Source organism: Carcharodon carcharias, chromosome 2 (genome assembly GCF_017639515.1).
Source record: "Carcharodon carcharias isolate sCarCar2 chromosome 2, sCarCar2.pri, whole genome shotgun sequence".
NCBI classification, from domain to species: Eukaryota; Metazoa; Chordata; class Chondrichthyes; order Lamniformes; family Lamnidae; genus Carcharodon; species Carcharodon carcharias.
This window is the reverse complement of record NC_054468.1, coordinates 234123313-234143514: the sequence shown is the minus strand read 5'-3', so window position 1 is coordinate 234143514 and position 20202 is coordinate 234123313. Positions and strand designations below refer to the sequence as shown.

General features: G+C 57.5%; 1 protein-coding gene across 1 annotated transcript in view; it reads right to left on the bottom strand.

Annotated features, from left to right (window-relative positions):
• LOC121275426 (TATA element modulatory factor-like) overlaps positions 1–20202 on the bottom strand; it is a 55079-nt gene extending 34877 nt beyond the window's left edge. Inside the window, exon 1 of the mRNA XM_041183012.1 lies at positions 20071–20202. The gene's annotated coding sequence lies outside the window, so the exon portion shown is untranslated. The remainder of the gene's footprint in view (positions 1–20070) is intronic.

The window sequence follows — 20202 nt, the reverse complement described above, 5'->3', positions numbered from 1 at the left end:
CACCCTCCCTCACTCTCTCACTGACTCCCACTGACTCACCATCCCTCACTCGCTCACTGACACCCACTGACTCACCCTCCCTCACTTCCTCACTCTCTTTCACTGACACTCACTGACTTGCCCTCCCTCACTCCCTCACTCTCTCTTACTGACAGTCACTGACTCACCCTCCCTCACTCGCTCACTGACACTCACTGACTTGCCCTCCCTCACTCCCTCACTCCCTCACTGACACCAACTGACTCGCCCTCCCTCACTCCCTCACTCTCTCTAACTGACACACACTGACTTGCCCTCCCTCACTCTCTCACTGATACCTACAGACTCACCCTCCCTCACTCCGTCACTGACACTCACTGACTCACCCTCCCTCACTCCCTCACTAACACTCACTGACTTGCCCTTCCTCACTCTCTCTTACTGACACCCGCTGACTCACCCTACCTCACTCCCTCACTCTCTCTTGCTGACACCCACTGACTCACCCTCCCTCACTCTCTCACTGACTCCCACTGACTCACCATCCCTCACTCTCTCACTGACACCCACTGACTCACCCTCCCTCACTCCCTCACTCTCTTTCACTGACACTCACTGACTTGCCCTCCCTCACTCCCTCACTCTCTCTTACTGACAGTCACAGACTCACCCTCCCTCACTCCGTCACTGACACTCACTGACTTCCCCTCCCTCACTCTCTCTTACTGACACCCATTAACTCGAACTCGCTCACTCCCTCACTGACACTTACTGACTTGCCCTCCTTCACTCTCTCTTAGTGACACCCGCTGACTCACCCTCCCTCACTCCCTCACTCTCTTTCACTGACACTCACTGACTCACCCTCCGTCACTCTCTCACTGACACCCACTGACTCACCCTCCCTCACTCCCTCACTGATACCTACAGACTCACCCTCCCCTACTCCCTCACTTACACTCACAGACTTGCCCTCCCTCACTCTCTCTTACTGCCACCCACTGACTCACCCTCCCTCACTCCCTCACTGACACCCACTGACTCACCCTCCCTCACACCCTCACTGACACCCACTGACTGAGCCTCCCTCACTCCCTCACTCTGTCTTACTGACACCCACTGACTCACCCTCCCTCACTCCCTCACTGACACCCACTGACTCACCCTCCCTCACTCCCTCACTGACACTCACTGACTTGCCGTCCCTCACTCTCTCTCACCGACACCCACTGATTCACCCTCCCTCACTCCCTCACTCTCTTTCACTGACACTCACTGACTCACCCTCCCTCACTCTCTCACTGACACCCACTGACTCACCCTCCCTCACTCTTTCACTGACACCCACTGACTCACCCTCCCTCACTCTATCTCACCGACACCCACTGACTCACCCTCCCTCACTCCCTCACTGACACCTGCGGGCTCACCCTCTCTCACTCCCTCAATCTCTCTGACACCCACTGACTCACCCTCCCTCACTCCCTCACTTGCTCACTAACACCCACTGACTCGCCCTCACTTACACCCTCACTCTCTCTAACTGACACACACTGACCTGCCCTCCCTCACTCTCTCACTCCCTCACTGACACCCACTCACTCACCCTCCCTCACTCCCTCACTGACACCTACTGACTCCCCCTCCCTCACTCCCTCACTGACACCTACTGACTCGCCCTCCCTCACTCCCTCTCTCTCACTGACAGCCACAGACTCACCCTCCCTTACTCCCTCACTGATACCTACAGACTCACTCTCCCTCACTGACACTCACTGACTCACCCTCCCTCACTCCCTCACTGACACTCACTGACTCACCCTCCCTCACTCCCTCACTGACCCTCACTGACTCGCCCTCCCTCACTCCCTCACTCTCTCTAACTGACACACACTGACTTGCCCTCCCTCACTCCCTCATTGACACTCACTGACACTCACTGACACACCCTCCCTCAATCCCTCACTGACACTCACTGACTTGCTCTCCCTCACTCTTTCTTACTGACACCCATTGACTCACCCTCCCTCACTCTCTCACTGACACCCACTGACTCACCCTCCCTCACTCCCTCACTTTTACATAGAGACTCACCCTCCCTCACTCCCTCATTGATACCTACAGACTCACCCTCCCTCACTCCCTCACTGACACTCACTGACTTGCTCTCCCTCACTCTCTCTTACTGACACTCACTGACTCACCCTCCCTCACTCCCTCACTGACACTCACTGACTCACCCACCCTCACTCTCTCTTACTGACACCCACTGCCTCGCCCTCCCTCACTCCCTCACTGACACCCACTGACTCAAACTCCCTCACTCTCTATCACTGACACTCACTGACTCGCCCTCCCTCACTCTCTCACTGACACCCACTGACTCACCCTCCCTCACTGACACCCACAGACTTGCCCTCCCTCACTCTTTCTCACCGACACCCACTGACTCACCCTCCGTCACTACCTCACTGATACCTACAGACTTACCCTCCCTCACTCCCTCACTGACACTCACTGACTTGCCCTCTCTTACAGTCTCTTACTGACACCCATTGACTCACCCTCCCTCACTCACTGATACTCACTGACTCGCCCTCCCTCACTCTCTCACTGACACCCACTGACTAACCCTCCCTCACTCCCTCTCTGATACCTACAGACTCACCCTCCCTCACTCTCTCTTACTGACACCCACTGACTCGCCCTCCCTCCCTTCCTCACTCTCTCTTACTGACACCCACTGACTCGCCCTCCCTCACTCCCTCACTGACACCCACAGACTTGCTCTCCCTCACTCCCTCACTCTCTCTCACCGACACCCACTGACTCACCCTCCCTCACTCGCTCACTCTCTTTCACTGACCCTCACTGACTCACCCTCCCTCACTCCCTCACTGACACCCACACGCTTGCCCTCCCTCACTCTCTCTCACCGACACCCACTGACTCATCCTCCCTCACTCCCTCACTCTCTTTCACTGACACTCACTGACTCGCCCTCCCTCACTCTCTCACTGACACCCACTGACTCGCCCTCCCTCACTCTCTCACTGATACCCACTGACTCACCCTCCCTCACTCCCTCACTGACACCCGCTGGCTCACCCTCTCTCACTCCCTCACTCTCTCTGACACCCACTGACTTTTCCTCCCTCACTCCCTCACTGACACCCACTGACTCGCCCTCCCTCACTTCCTCACTCTCTCACTGATGGGCCTGTCCTTGAGTACTGTATTTGGCTGCAGTAGAGAACTTCAGTTGGAGTTTGGTGACAGAGGGAGCTCGATGAGGAGGTGCCCTATCCTTTTCAATCCTTCCCCACAAAGAAGAGGATCAGCCTTGGTGAGTCGGAATTGTAGTAAATCAGAAAAGTGTAATATTTTTAATGTTCCTCTACTCGGATTTAACTTTGTAGCCCCAGGGATAAGGGAAGTTTGGGGCCAATATAATAAAGTAAAATAAATAATCCAAAGTAGAATACACTTAACGTAGGGGAAGTAGAGTTAAGACATGGCAGGGCAGCTCAGTTGAGTATAATGCGTGTGCTGTAATATGTGGGAAGTTATGGACGCTACCAGTGTCCTGGACGACCACATGTGCAGGAAGTGCTGTCAGCTGCAGAAACTTGAGCTCCAGGTTTCAGAGCTCGATCAGCGACTGGACTCACTGTGGTACATCCGGGAGACTGAGAGCCTGCTCACAAATCAGTTTTCCATTTTGGAAACTGGTGAGGGTATTGGTCCCTCAGAGGAGTGCAGCCAGGTTTGTGGCACCACGAGCGGCTCAGCTGTACAGGAGGGGAGGAAGAAGAAAGGAAGAGCCATAGTGACAGGGGATTCATTGGTTAGGGGAACAGACAGGCGTTTCTGTCACTGTAGACGTGACTCCAGGATGATATGTCGCCTCCCTGGTGCTTGGATCAAGGATGTCACAGAGTGGCTGCAGGACATTCTTCTGGGGGAGGGTGAACAGCCAGAGGTCGTGATCCACATTGGTACTAAATACATAGGGGCATGTGGTCCTGCAATCGGAATTTAGGGAGCTAGGTAGAAATTTAACAAGCAGGACCTCTAAAGTAGTAATCTCCGGATTACTCCCAGTGCCACATGCCAGTGGGCACAGAAATAGGAGGATAAGACAGATGAATGTGTGGCTGGAAAGATGGTGCAGGAGGGAGGGCTTTAGGTTCCTGGGACACTGGGACTGGCTCTGGGGGAGATGACACCTAGACAAGCTGGACGGGTTGCATCTAAACAGAGCCGGGACTGAATGCCTTGCAGGGCGTTTTGCTAGTGCTGTTGGGGAGGGTTTAAACTAACTCAGCACAGGCGTGGAAACCAGGAGAGAATATCAGAAAATAATACCAGGGCGCACAGAATTTTGGAAGAGGCAGATAGCAATAAAATAGAGAATAGTAAGTTAATAGTTGGAGTTAGAGTAAGGGAGTAAGTAATGAAGTCTAAATCAGGGTTACACTGCATGTGTGTGAATGCACGGAGTATAGCTAATAAAATTGGGGAGTTACAAGCACAGATTGCCTTGTGGGATTATGATGTTGTGGTGATAACAGAGACCTGGCTTAAGGAAGGAAAGATCTGGGTGTTGAATACTCCTAGTTGCAAAGTGTTCAGAAAAGATAAGAAAGGGAAAAAAGGAGGAGGGTGGTGATATTGGTTAAGGAGAGCATTGCAGTACTGGAGAAAGAGGATGTCCCAGCGGGTCAAGGACAGAATCAATTTAGCTAGAGATAAGGAACAAAAAGGGGGGGATTACATTGCTTGGTGTAGTCTACAGAGCACCAAATAGTGAGAACAAAGCTTCAGGGAAACTACAGAGAGATGCAGGCATTATAGAGCAGTTATAATGAGGGACTTTAGTTACCCGAATGGAGACTGGGACATTGGTAGTGTAAAGGGTGGAGAGGGGCAAGAGTTCCTACATTGTGTTAGGGAGAATTTTCTACAACAGTTTGTGTCCAATCCAACTAGAAAAGATGCTGATGAAGTTCTGATGAAGAGTCATACGGACTCGAAACGTTAACTGTGTTCCTCTCCGCAGATGCTGCCAAACCTGCTGAGTTTTTCCAGGTATTTTTGTTTTTGTTTCAGATTTCCAGCATCCGCAGTGTTTTGCTTTTATTTAAGAAAAGATGCTCTGTTGGACCTGGTTCTAGGAAATGAGGTGGGCCAAGTAGATCAAGTGTCAGTGGGGGAACATTTAGGAGACAGTGATCATTGTATTGTATGTTTTAAGACGATGATAGAAAAGGACGATAGGCAATCCAGAGTAAGAATAATTAACTGGACAAGAGCTGACTTCAATGGGGCAAGAACGGAGCTGGGCCGGATAGACTGGAACCAAAGGTTGGCAGGAAAGACTGTAGCTGAACAATGGGCTACCTTCAAAGTAGAATTGTTTTAGGCACAGTCAAGATATATTCCATTGAAAGGGAAAGGTAGGGCAAACAAACCCAGAGCTCTCTGGGTGAAAAAGGAGATTGCAATTAAGATAAAGAAGAAAAAGTGCACTTACGATAGGTGTCAGGTAGAAAAAAGAGTTGAGAACTAAGGAATACAGAAGGTTCAGAGGGGAGGTGAAAAAGCATATTAGAGAAGTGAAGAGGGATTATGAGAAAAGACTGGCAGCCAACATAAAGGGGAATCCCAAAGTCTTCTATAGGCATATAAATAGTAAATGGAGGAGGAGGGCCGATTAGGAACCTCAAAAAGAATTTACACATGGAGGAAGGGGCCATGGCTGAGGTGTTGAATGAATACTTTGCATCTGTCTTTACCAAGGAGGTAGATGCTATCCAGGTCATGGTGACAGATGAGGAGACTCTGTCACTTGAAGGGGTCAAAATTGATAAGGCGGAAGTGTTGAATAGACTGCCTGTACTTGGTTGACAAGGCACTGGGACCAGATGAGATGCATCCAATGGAAGTGAGAGTAGAAACTGCAGGGGCACTGGCCATAATCTTTCAGTCTTCCCTAGATTCAGGAGTGGTGCCAGAGGACTGGAGAATTGCAAACATTACGCTCACATTCAAAAAGGTTGTAAGGATAAGCCCAGCAATTACAGACCAATCAGTTTAACTTCAGTGGTGGGCAGGATTCTAGAAACAATTATTCGGGATAGAATTAGCAGTCATATGGAAAAATATGGGATGATAAGGAAGAGCCAGCATAGATTTCTAAAGGGGAAATTGTATTTAATTAACTTGCTGGAGTTTTTTGAAGAGGTAACAGAAAAGGTCGATGAGGGTAATGCTGTTGATATGGTGTACATGGACTTTCAAAAGGGATTTAACACTGTGTCACACAACAGACTTGTGAGAAAAGTTACTGCTCATGGAATAAAAGAAACAGTAGCAACGTGGATGCAAAACTGGCTGAGGGATAGGAAGCAGAGAGTAATGATCAATGGATATTTTTCAGGCTGGAGGAAGGTTTGTAGTGGAGTTCCCCAGGGGTCAGTATTGGGACCCTTGCTTTTCCTGATATATATTAATGATCTAGGTCTTGGTGTACAGGGGACAGTTTCAAGGAACAGGGAAACTTCAGGGAAACAGGGGAACTTCAGGGAACAGTTTCAAAGTTTACAGATGATACGAAGCTTGGGAGTGTTCTGAGCTGCGAGGAGGATGGTGTGGAACTTCAGAAGGACATAGACAAGTTGGTGCAGTGGGCAGGTAGGTGGCAGATGAAGTTCAATGTGGAGAAGTGTGAGGTGATGCATTTTGGTAGGAAGCACATGGACAGACAATATAAAATAAGGGGTGAAATTTTGAAGGGGATGCAGGAGCAGAAAGACCTGGGTATATGTACATGGATCATTGAAAGTGGCAGGACAGGTGGAGAGAGCAGTTAATAAAGCATATAGTATCCTGGGCTTTATTAATAGGGGCATAGAGTACAAGAGCAAGGAGGTTAAGTTGAATTTATATAAGACACTTGTTAGACCTCAGCTGGAATATTGTGTACAGTTCTGGGCACCACACCATAAGAAGGATGTGAACACATTGGAGACAGTGCAGAGGAGGTTTACAAGAATGTTCTAGGGATGAGAAACTTCAGCTATGAGGATATATTGGAGAGGCTGGGACTGTCCTCCTTGGAGAGAAGATGGCCAAGAGGAGATTTGATAGAGATGTTCAAAATTGTGAGGGGGCTGGACAGAGTAGATAGGGAGAAGCTGTTCCTGCTCGTAAAAGGATCAAGAACGAAAGGGCACAGATTTAAAATGATTTGCAAAAGAAGCAAAAGTGATGTGAGAGAGAACTTTTTCATACGAGTGGTTTGGGTCTGGAATGCACAGCCTGGAAGTGTGGTGGAGGCAGGTTCAGTCGAGGCATTCAAGAGGGTGTTAGATGATTATTTGAATAAAAACAATGTGCAGGGTTAGGGGGAAAAGGCAGGGCAATGGCACTAGGTCATGATGCTCATTTGAAGAGCCAGTGCAGACACGATGGGCCGAATGGCCTCCTTCTGTGCTGTTAAGATTCTGTGATACCTACAGGCTCAACCACCCTCCCTCACTCACTCACTGACACCTACACACACACCTTCCCTCACTGACACCCACACACTCACCCTCCCTCACTCCCTCACTCTCACTGACACCCACAGACTCACCCTCCCTCACTCCCTCACTGACACCCACAGCCTCGCCCCTCACCCTCCCTCACTCCCTCACACCCTCACTGACATCCACACACTCACCCTCCATCAGTCCTTCACTGACACCCACAGACTCACCCTCCCCCACTCCCTCACTGACACTCACAGACTCGCCCTCCCTAACTCTCTCACTGACACCCACAGACTCGCCCTCCCTCACTCTCTCTCACTGACACCCACAGACTCGCCCTCTCTCATAGGGACAGAAGAAGACCATTGGGCCCATCGTCTCCAGGCTAGATTTCCTAAAGAGTGATGCACATACTGCTGCTCTCCTGCCCTCTCCCCATATCCCTGCACATCTTCAATTTCAAATGTTTAGAACATTTAGAAAAGTAGAGAATGCAGAAAAGTTTAGAGCGCAGATGGAGGCCACTCTGCCCATCGTGTCCGCCCAAGCTGAGGGAGCCCCTAAATCTACCCCCCTGCAGCACCCCCACCCCACCCACCCTAACGTCCCCACCCCCACAATCCACCTGCATCTCACCCAGCCCCCACCATAAACCACCACCCCAACCCCCACACCCCCCATCCCCCCCATCCCCATCCCCCCCATCCCCACACACCCCCATCCCCCCCCACACCCCATCCCCCAAAACCCCCCATTCCCCCACGCTCCCATCCCCCACAGACCCCCCCATCCCTCACACACAACCCCGTCCCCCACAACCCCCCAAACCCCTCATCCCGCCACACCCCCAACCCCCACACACCCCCCATTCCCCACACCCCCCCCATCCCCCACACACCCCATCCCCCCATCCCCACCCCCCACACCGCCACACCCCCAACCCCCACACACCCCCCATTCCCCACACCCCCCCCATCCCCACCCCCCACACCCCCCCATCCCCACCCCCCACACCCCCCCATCCCCACCCCCCATCCCCCCAACCCCCTCACCCCCTCATCCCCCACACATCCCCCAACCCCCGCACCCCCCGCACCTCCCATCCCCCACACACCCCCCCATCCCTCACACACAACCCCGTCCCCCACAACCCCCCAAACCCCTCATCCCGCCACACCCCCAACCCCCACACACCCCCCATTCCCCACACCCCCCCCAACCCCCACACAACCCCCATTCCCCACACCCCCCCCAACCCCCACACACCCCATCCCCCCATCCCCCCCACACCCCCTCATCCCCCACACATCCCCCCAACCCCCTCACCCCCCGCACCTCCCATCCCCCACACACCCCATCCCCCCCATCCCCAACCCCACACCGCCACCCCCAACCCCCCCCCACACCCCCCATTCCCCACACACCCCACCCCCAACCCCCCCCCACACCCCCCATCCCCCACATACCCATCCCCCCCATCCCCCCCACACACCCCATCCCCCCATCCCCACCCCCCATCCCCCCAACCCTCTCACCCCCCACACCCCCCATCCCCCCCATCCCCATCCCCCCCATCCCGACCCCCCACACCCCCTCATCCCCCACACCTCCCATCCCCCACACACCCCAACCCAACCCCCACCCCCACCCCCCCCACACACCCCATCCCCCACATACCCATCCCCCCCATCCCCCCCACACACCCCATCCCCCAAAACCCCCCACACACCCCATCCCCCACATACCCATCCCCCCCATCCCCCCCACACACCCCATCCCCCAAAACCCCAAATTCCCCCACGCTCCCATCCCCCACAGACCCCCCCATCCCTCACACCCCACACCCTCCATCCCCCACACACCCCACCCCCCCCACACACCCCACCCCCCACACATCCCCCCAACCCCCTCACCCCCCGAACCTCCCATCCCCCACACACCCCATCCCCCCCCATCCCCACCCCCCACACCGCCACCCCCAACCCCCACACACCCCCATCCCCAACTCAACCCCAACTCCACACACCCCCATCCCCAACTCACCCCCAACTCCACACACCCCCATCCCCAACTCACCCCCAACTCCACACACCCCCATCCCCAACTCAACCCCAACTCCACACACCCCCATCCCCAACTCACCCCCAACTCCACACACCCCCATCCCCAACTCACCCCCAACTCCACACACCCCCATCCCCAACTCAACCCCAACTCCACACACCCCCATCCCCAACTCATCCCCAACTCCACACACCCCCATCCCCAACTCAACCCCAACTCCTCACACCCCCATCCCCAACTCACCCCCAACTCCACACACCCCCATCCCCAACTCACCCCCAACTCCACACACCCCCATCCCCAACTCACCCCCAACTCCACACACCCCCATCCCCAACTCACCCCAAACTCCACACACCCCCATCCCCAACTCAACCCCAACTCCACACACCCCCATCCCCAACTCACTCCCAACTGCACACACCCCCCATCCCCAACTCACCCCCAACTCCACACACCCCCCATCCCCAACTCACCCCCAACTCCACACACCCCCATCCCCAACTCAACCCCAACTCCACACACCTCCATCACCAACTCAACCCCAACTCCACACACCCCCATCCCCAACTCAACCCCAACTCCACACACCCCCATCCCCAACTGACCCCCAACTCCACACACCCCCATCCCCAACTCAACCCCAACTCCACACACCCCCATCCCCAACTCACCCCCAACACCACACACCCCCATCCCCAACTCACTCCCAACTCCACACAAACCATCCCCAACTCACTCCCAACTCCACACACCCCCATCCCCAACTCAACCCCAACTCCACACACCCCCATCCCCAACTCACTCCCAACTCCACACACCCCCATACCCAACTCACCCCCAACTCCACACACCCCCATCCCCAACTCACCCCCAACTCCACACACCCCCATCCCCAACTCAACCCCAACTCCACACACCCCCATCCCCAACTCACCCCCAACTCCACACACCCCCATCCCCAACTCACCCCCAACTCCACAAACCCCCATCCCCAACTCACCCCCAACTCCACACACCCCCATCCCCAACTCAACCCCAACTCCACACACCCCCATCCCCAACTCAACCCCAACTCCACACACCCCCATCCCCAACTCAACCCCAACTCCACACACCCCCATCCCCAACTCACCCCCAACTCCACACACCCCCATCCCCAACTCAACCCCAACTCCACACACCCCCATCCCCAACTCACTCCCAACTCCACACACCCCCATCCCCAACTCAACCCCAACTCCACACACCCCCATCCCCAACTCAACCCCAACTCCACACACCCCCATCCCCAACTCACCCCCAACTCCTCACACCCCCATCCCCAACTCAACCCCAACTCCACACACCCCCATCCCCAACTCAACCCCAACTCCACACACCCCCATCCCCAACTCAACCGCAACTCCACACACCCCCATCCCCAACTCACCCCCAACTCCACACACCCCCATCCCCAACTCACCCCCAACTCCACACACCCCCATCCCCAACTCACCTCCAACTCCACACAACCCCATCCCCAACTCAACCCCAACTCCACACACCCCCATCCCCAACTCACCCCCAACTCCACACACCCCCATCCCCAACTCACCCCCAACTCCACACACCCCCATCCCCAACTCACCCCCAACTCCACACACCCCCATCCCCAACTCAACCCCAACTCCACACACCCCCATCCCCAACTCACCCCCAACTCCACACACCCCCATCCCCAACTCAACCCCAACTCCACATACCCCCATCCCCAACTCACCCCCAACTCCACACACACCCATCCCCAACTCGCCACCAACTCCACACACCCCAATCCCCAACTCAACCCCAACTCCACACACCCCCATCCCCAACTCAACCACAACTCCACACACCCCCATCCCCAACTCACCCCCAACTCCACACACCCCCATCCCCAACTCAACCCCAACTCCACACACCCCCATCCCCAACTCACTCCCAACTCCACACACCCCCATCCCCAACTCAACCCCAACTCCACACACCCCCATCCCCAACTCAACCCCAACTCCACACACCCCCATCCCCAACTCAACCCCAACTCCACACACCCCCATCCCCAACTCACCCCCAACTCCACACACCCCCATCCCCAACTCACCCCCAACTCCACACACCCCCATCCCCAACTCAACCCCAACTCCACACACCCCCATCCCCAACTCAACCCCAACTCCACACACCCCCATCCCCAACTCAACCCCAACTCCACACACCCCCATCCCCAACTCACCCCCAACTCCACACACCCCCATCCCCAACTCAACCCCAACTCCACACACCCCCATCCCCAACTCACCCCCAACTCCACACACCCCCATCCCCAACTCACCCCCAACTCCACACACCCCCATCCCCAACTCAACCCCAACTCCACACACCCCCATCCCCAACTCACCCCCAACTCCACACACCGCCATCCCCAACTCACCCCCATCTCCACACACCCCCATCCCCAACTCACCCCCAACTCCACACACCCCCATCCCCAACTCAACCCCAACTCCACACACCCCCATCCCCAACTCACCCCCAACTCCACACACCCCCATCCCCAACTCACCCCCAACTCCACACACCCCCATCCCCAACTCAACCCCAACTCCTCACACCCCCATCCCCAACTCACCCCCAACTCCACACACCCCCATCCCCAACTCACCCCCAACTCCACACACCCCCATCCCCAACTCAACCCCAACTCCACACACCCCCATCCCCATCTCACCCCCAACTCCACACACCCCCATCCCCAACTCACCCCCAACTCCACAAACCCCCATCCCCAACTCACCCCCAACTCCACACACCCCCATCCCCAACTCAACCCCAACTCCACACACCCCCATCCCCAACTCAACCCCAACTCCACACACCCCCATCCCCAACTCAACCCCAACTCCACACACCCCCATCCCCAACTCACCCCCAACTCCACACACCCCCATCCCCAACTCAACCCCAACTCCACACACCCCCATCCCCAACTCACTCCCAACTCCACACACCCCCATCCCCAACTCAACCCCAACTCCACACACCCCCATCCCCAACTCAACCCCAACTCCACACACCCCCATCCCCAACTCACCCCCAACTCCTCACACCCCCATCCCCAACTCAACCCCAACTCCACACACCCCCATCCCCAACTCAACCCCAACTCCACACACCCCCATCCCCAACTCAACCCCAACTCCACACACCCCCATCCCCAACTCACCCCCAACTCCACACACCCCCATCCCCAACTCACCCCCAACTCCACACACCCCCATCCCCAACTCACCCCCAACTCCACACACCCCCATCCCCAACTCAACCCCAACTCCACACACCCCCATCCCCAACTCACCCCCAACTCCACACACCCCCATCCCCAACTCACCCCCAACTCCACAAACCCCCATCCCCAACTAAACCCCAACTCCACACACCCCCATCCCCAACTCACCCCCAACTCCACACACCCCCATCCCCAACTCAACCCCAACTCCACATACCCCCATCCCCAACTCACCCCCAACTCCACACACCCCCATCCCCAACTCGCCACCAACTCCACACACCACAATCCCCAACTCAACCCCAACTCCACACACCCCCCATCCCCAACTCACCCCCAACTCCACACACCCCCCATCCCCAACTCACCCCCAACTCCACACACCCCCATCCCCAACTCACCCCCAACTCCACACACCCCCATCCCCAACTCAACCCCAACTCCACACACCCCCATCCCCAACTCAACCCCAACTCCACACACCCCCATCCCCAACTCACCCCCAACTCCACACACCCCCATCCCCAACTCAACCCCAACTCCACACACCCCCATCCCCAACTCACTCCCAACTGCACACACCCCCATCCCCAACTCACCCCCAACTCCACACACCCCCATCCCCAACTCAACCCCAACTCCACACACCCCCATCCCCAACTCAACCCCAACTCCACACACCCCCATCCCCAACTCAACCCCAACTCCACACACCCCCATCCCCAACTCACCCCCAACTCCACACACCCCCATCCCCAACTGACCCCCAACTCCACACACCCCCATCCCCAAATCAACCCCAACTCCACACACCCCCATCCCCAACTCACCCCCAACTCCACACACCCCCATCCCCAACTCACCCCCAACTCCACACACCCCCATCCCCAACTCAACCCCAACTCCACACACCCCCATCCCCAACTCACCCCCAACTCCACACACCCCCATCCCCAACTCACCCCCAACTCCACAAACCCCCATCCCCAACTCACCCCCAACTCCACACACCCCCATCCCCAACTCACCCCCAACTCCACACACCCCCATCCCCAACTCAACCCCAACTCCACACACCCCATCCCCAACTCAACCCCAACTCCACACACCCCCATCACCAACTCACCCCCAACTCCAGACACCCCCATCCCCAACTCAACCCCAACTCCACACACCCCCATCCCCAACTCACTCCCAACTCCACACACCCCCATCCCCAACTCAACCCCAACTCCACACACCCCCATCCCCAACTCAACCCCAACTCCACACACCCCCATCCCCAACTCACCCCCAACTCCTCACACCCCCATCCCCAACTCAACCCCAACTCCACACACCCCCATCCCCAACTCAACCCCAACTCCACACACCCCCATCCCCAACTCAACCCCAACTCCACACACCCCCATCCCCAACTCACCCCCAACTCCACACACCCCCATCCCCAACTCACCCCCAACTCCGCACACCCCCATCCCCAACTCACCCCCAACTCCACACACCCCCATCCCCAACTCAACCCCAACTCCACACACCCCCATCCCCAACTCACCCCCAACTCCACACACCCCCATCCCCAACTCACCCCCAACTCCACAAACCCCCATCCCCAACTCAACCCCAACTCCACACACCCCCATCCCCAACTCACCCCCAACTCCACACACCCCCATCCCCAACTCAACCCCAACTCCACATACCCCCATCCCCAACTCACCCCCAACTCCACACACCCCCATCCCCAACTCGCCACCAACTCCACACACCCCAATCCCCAACTCAACCCCAACTCCACACACCCCCATCCCCAACTCAACCCCAACTCCACACACCCCCATCCCCAACTCACCCCCAACTCCACACACCCCCATCCCCAACTCAACCCCAACTCCTCACACCCCCATCCCCAACTCACTCCCAACTCCACACACCCCCATCCCCAACTCAACCCCAACTCCACACACCCCCATCCCCAACTCAACCCCAACTCCACACACCCCCATCCCCAACTCAACCCCAACTCCACACACCCCCATCCCCAACTCACCCCCAACTCCACACACCCCCATCCCCAACTCACCCCCAACTCCACACACCCCCATCCCCAACTCAACCCCAACTCCACACACCCCCATCCCCAACTCAACCCCAACTCCACACACCCCCATCCCCAACTCAACCCCAACTCCACACACCCCCATCCCCAACTCACCCCCAACTCCACACACCCCCATCCCCAACTCAACCCCAACTCCACACACCCCCATCCCCAACTCACCCCCAACTCCACACACCCCCATCCCCAACTCACCCCCAACTCCACACACCCCCATCCCCAACTCACTCCCAACTCCACACACCCCCATCCCCAATTCAACCCCAACTCCACACACCCCCATCCCCAACTCACCCCCAACTCCACACACCCCCCATCCCCAACTCACCCCCAACTCCACACACCCCCATCCCCAACTCACCCCCAACTCCACACACCCCCATCCCCAACTCAACCCCAACTCCACACACCCCCATCCCCAACTCAACCCCAACTCCTCACACCCCCATCCCCAACTCAACCCCAACTCCACACACCCCCATCCCCAACTCACCCCCAACTCCACACACCCCCATCCCCAACTCAACCCCAACTCCACACACCCCCATCCCCAACTCACCCCCAACTCCACACACCCCCATCCCCAACTCACCCCCATCTCCACACACCCCCATCCCCAACTCACCCCCAACTCCACACACCCCCATCCCCAACTCAACCCCATCTCCACACACCCCCATCCCCAACTCACCCCCAACTCCACACACCCCCCATCCCCAACTCACCCCCAACTCCACACACCCCCATCCCCAACTCACCCCCAACTCCACACACCCCCATCCCCAACTCCACACACCCCCATCCCCAACTCAACCCCAACTCCACACACCCCCATCCCCAACTCACCCCCAACTCCACACACCCCCATCCCCAACTCAACCCCAACTCCACACACCCCCATCCCCAACTCAACCCCAACTCCTCACACCCCCATCCCCAACTCAACCCCAACTCCTCACACCCCTCAACCCTCTCACTCTCCACCAGACCCCACCAACTCCACACACCCCCATCCCCAACTCACCCCCAACTCCACACACCCCCCATCCCCAACTCACCCCCAACTCCACACACCCCCATCCCCAACTCACCCCCAACTCCACACACCCCCATCCCCAACTCAACCCCAACTCCACACACCCCCATCCCCAACTCAACCCCAACTCCACACACCCCCATCCCCAACTCACCCCCAACTCCACACACCCCCATCCCCAACTCAACCCCAACTCCACACACCTCCATCCCCAACTCACCCCCAACTCCTCACACCCCCATCCCCAACTCACCCCCAACTCCTCACACCCCCATCCCCAACTCAACCCCAACTCCTCACACCCCCATCCCCAACTCACCCCCAACTCCACACACCCCCATCCCCAACTCAACCCCAACTCCACACACCCCCATCCCCAACTCAACCCCAACTCCACACACCCCCATCCCCAACTCACCCCCAACTCCACACACCTCCATCCCCAACTCACCCCCAACTCCACACACCCCCATCCCCAACTCACTCCCAACTCCACACACCCCCATCCCCAACTCACCCCCAACTCCACACACCCCCATCCCCAACTCACCCCCAACTCCACACACCCCCATCCCCAACTCACCCCCAACTCCACACACCCCCATCCCCAACTCACCCCCAACTCCACACACCCCCATCCCCAACTCAACCCCATCTCCTCACACCCCCATCCCCAACTCAACCCCAACTCCTCACACCCCTCAACCCCAACTCAACCCCAACTCCACACACCCCCATCCCCAACTCAACCCCAACTCCACACACCCCCATCCCCAACTCAACCCCAACTCCACACACCCCCATCCCCAACTCACCCCCAACTCCACACACCCCCATCCCCAACTCACCCCCAACTCCTCACACCCCCATCCCCAACTCAACCCCAACTCCACACACCCCCATCCCCAACTCACCCCCAACTCCACACACCCCCATCCCCAACTCACCCCCAACTCCACACACCCCCATCCCCAACTCAACCCCAACTCCACACACCCCCATCCCCAACTCACCCCCAACTCCACACACCCCCATCCCCAACTCACCCCCATCTCCACACACCCCGATCCCTAACTCACCCCCAACTCCACACACCCCCATCCCCAACTCAACCCCAACTCCACACACCCCCATCCCCAACTCACCCCCAACTCCACACACCCCCCATCCCCAACTCACCCCCAACTCCACACACCCCCATCCCCAACTCACCCCCAACTCCACACACCCCCATCCCCAACTCAACCCCAACTCCACACACCCCCATCCCCAACTCAACCCCAACTCCACACACCCCCATCCCCAACTCACCCCCAACTCCACACACCCCCATCCCAACTCAACCCCAACTCCACACACCCCCATCCCCAACTCAACCCCAACTCCTCACACCCCCATCCCCAACTCAACCCCAACTCCTCACACCCCTCAACCCTCTCACTCTCCACCAGACCCCACCAACTCCACACACCCCCATCCCCAACTCACCCCCAACTCCACACACCCCCCATCCCCAACTCACCCCCAACTCCACACACCCCCATCCCCAACTCACCCCCAACTCCACACACCCCCATCCCCAACTCAACCCCAACTCCACACACCCCCATCCCCAACTCAACCCCAACTCCACACACCCCCATCCCCAACTCACCCCCAACTCCACACACCCCCATCCCCAACTCAACCCCAACTCCACACACCTCCATCCCCAACTCACCCCCAACTCCTCACACCCCCATCCCCAACTCACCCCCAACTCCTCACACCCCCATCCCCAACTCAACCCCAACTCCTCACACCCCCATCCCCAACTCACCCCCAACTCCACACACCCCCATCCCCAACTCAACCCCAACTCCACACACCCCCATCCCCAACTCAACCCCAACTCCACACACCCCCATCCCCAACTCACCCCCAACTCCACACACCTCCATCCCCAACTCACCCCCAACTCCACACACCCCCATCCCCAACTCACTCCCAACTCCACACACCCCCATCCCCAACTCACCCCCAACTCCACACACCCCCATCCCCAACTCACCCCCAACTCCACACACCCCCATCCCCAACTCAACCCCAACTCCACACACCCCCATCCCCAACTCACCCCCAACTCCACACACCCCCATCCCCAACTCAACCCCATCTCCTCACACCCCCATCCCCAACTCAACCCCAACTCCTCACACCCCTCAACCCCAACTCAACCCCAACTCCACACACCCCCATCCCCAACTCAACCCCAACTCCACACACCCCCATCCCCAACTCAACCCCAACTCCACACACCCCCATCCCCAACTCACCCCCAACTCCACACACCCCCATCCCAAACTCACCCCCAACTCCTCACACCCCCATTCCCAACTCAACCCCAACTCCACACACCCCCATCCCCAACTCACCCCCAACTCCACACACCCCCATCCCCAACTCAACCCCATCTCCTCACACCCCCATCCCCAACTCAACCCCAACTCCTCACACCCCTCAACCCCAACTCAACCCCAACTCCACACACCCCCATCCCCAACTCAACCCCAACTCCACACACCCCCATCCCCAACTCAACCCCAACTCCACACACCCCCATCCCCAACTCACCCCCAACTCCACACACCCCCATCCCAAACTCACCCCCAACTCCACACACCCCCATCCCCAACTCACCCCCAACTCCTCACACCCCCATCCCCAACTCAACCCCAACTCCACACACCCCCATCCCCAACTCAACCCCAACTCCACACACCCCCATCCCCAACTCACTCCCAACTCCACACACCCCCATCCCCAACTCACCCCCAACTCCACACACCCCCATCCCCAACTCACCCCCAACTCCACACACCCCCATCCCCAACTCACCCCCAACTCCTCACACCCCTCAACCCTCTCACTCTCCACCAGACCCCACCAACTCCACACACCCATCCCCCACACACACACCCCTCAACCCCCCCCCCGAGCTCCACATACCCCCATTCCCCACACACACCCCTGTCCCCCGCACACACTCACCTCACCCCCCAACCCCCACACACACACCCACCTCACCCCCCACAACCCCCCATCCCCCACGCACACCCCTGTCCCCCGCACACACTCACCTCACCCCCCAAGCCCCACACACACACCCACCTCACCCCCACAACCCCCCATCCCCCACACACACCCACCGCACCCCCCCACACACACCCCTCAACCCCCCCCGAGCTCCACACACCCCCATCCCCCACACACGCCACTGTCGCCCGCACACGCTCACCTCATCCCCCATCCCCGACGCACACCCACCCCACCCCCCCCGAACTCCACACAATTCCCATCCCCCCAACACACGCACCACACCTTCCCGAAACCCCTCACCCTCACCACACCCCTCCCCCAACTCCACCCACCCACCCACCTCCCCACACACCCCCTCACCCCCTCCACAACCACCCCTCCCACCCATCTGTCTCCCAGCGCCCAACATGGTGCCCTGACCACTGACAGTGTTATTAAATTGGTTCTCATCCCTTTATTCATTTTTTACAAAGGAACATATGAATTAGCAGCAGGATTAAGGCCATTTGGTCTCACAAGCTTGCTCTTCTATCCTATAAGATCATTGCTGATCTGAGCTTTTGGGCGTCTGGAATTTTGTTGTAAACAGGATATTAGGATCAGGATTGGCATCTTGCCTGATGTGGGAAACATGTCCAGATTACAGCAGAACTAGGGCCAGGGCAGCTCTACTCAAGAGTTCCATCAATATCAGACTGTGCGGAACAAGGGGCTTCTGTAGAAAATAACAATCTAACCGCCTCACCCAACAACTTGCAAATCTCAGTCCCTGGCACCCACTCGATCACAGCCGTGTAATGTCCTCTTTCTCTGAAGGACTTTGGCCTGAGCGAGTTCCTGTTGGGTACAGGCCGGGCGGTGATGAAAGTTGCTTCCTTTCTACCACTCACTCCCCTGTTCTGGTTGCCCACTCGTTAACAGTATACAAATTCCTGTTAAACCCTCTTACCCTCACAGGCAGTTGGTGTTCAGGCTCCTCTCATCCCTAAATCCCATTAAGGAAGGCACTAGAAGGAAACAAACCCAGTCTGTTTGACTCCCAGGCAGCATGCACAAACACAGCCGGCGGTGTGTGGAGTCT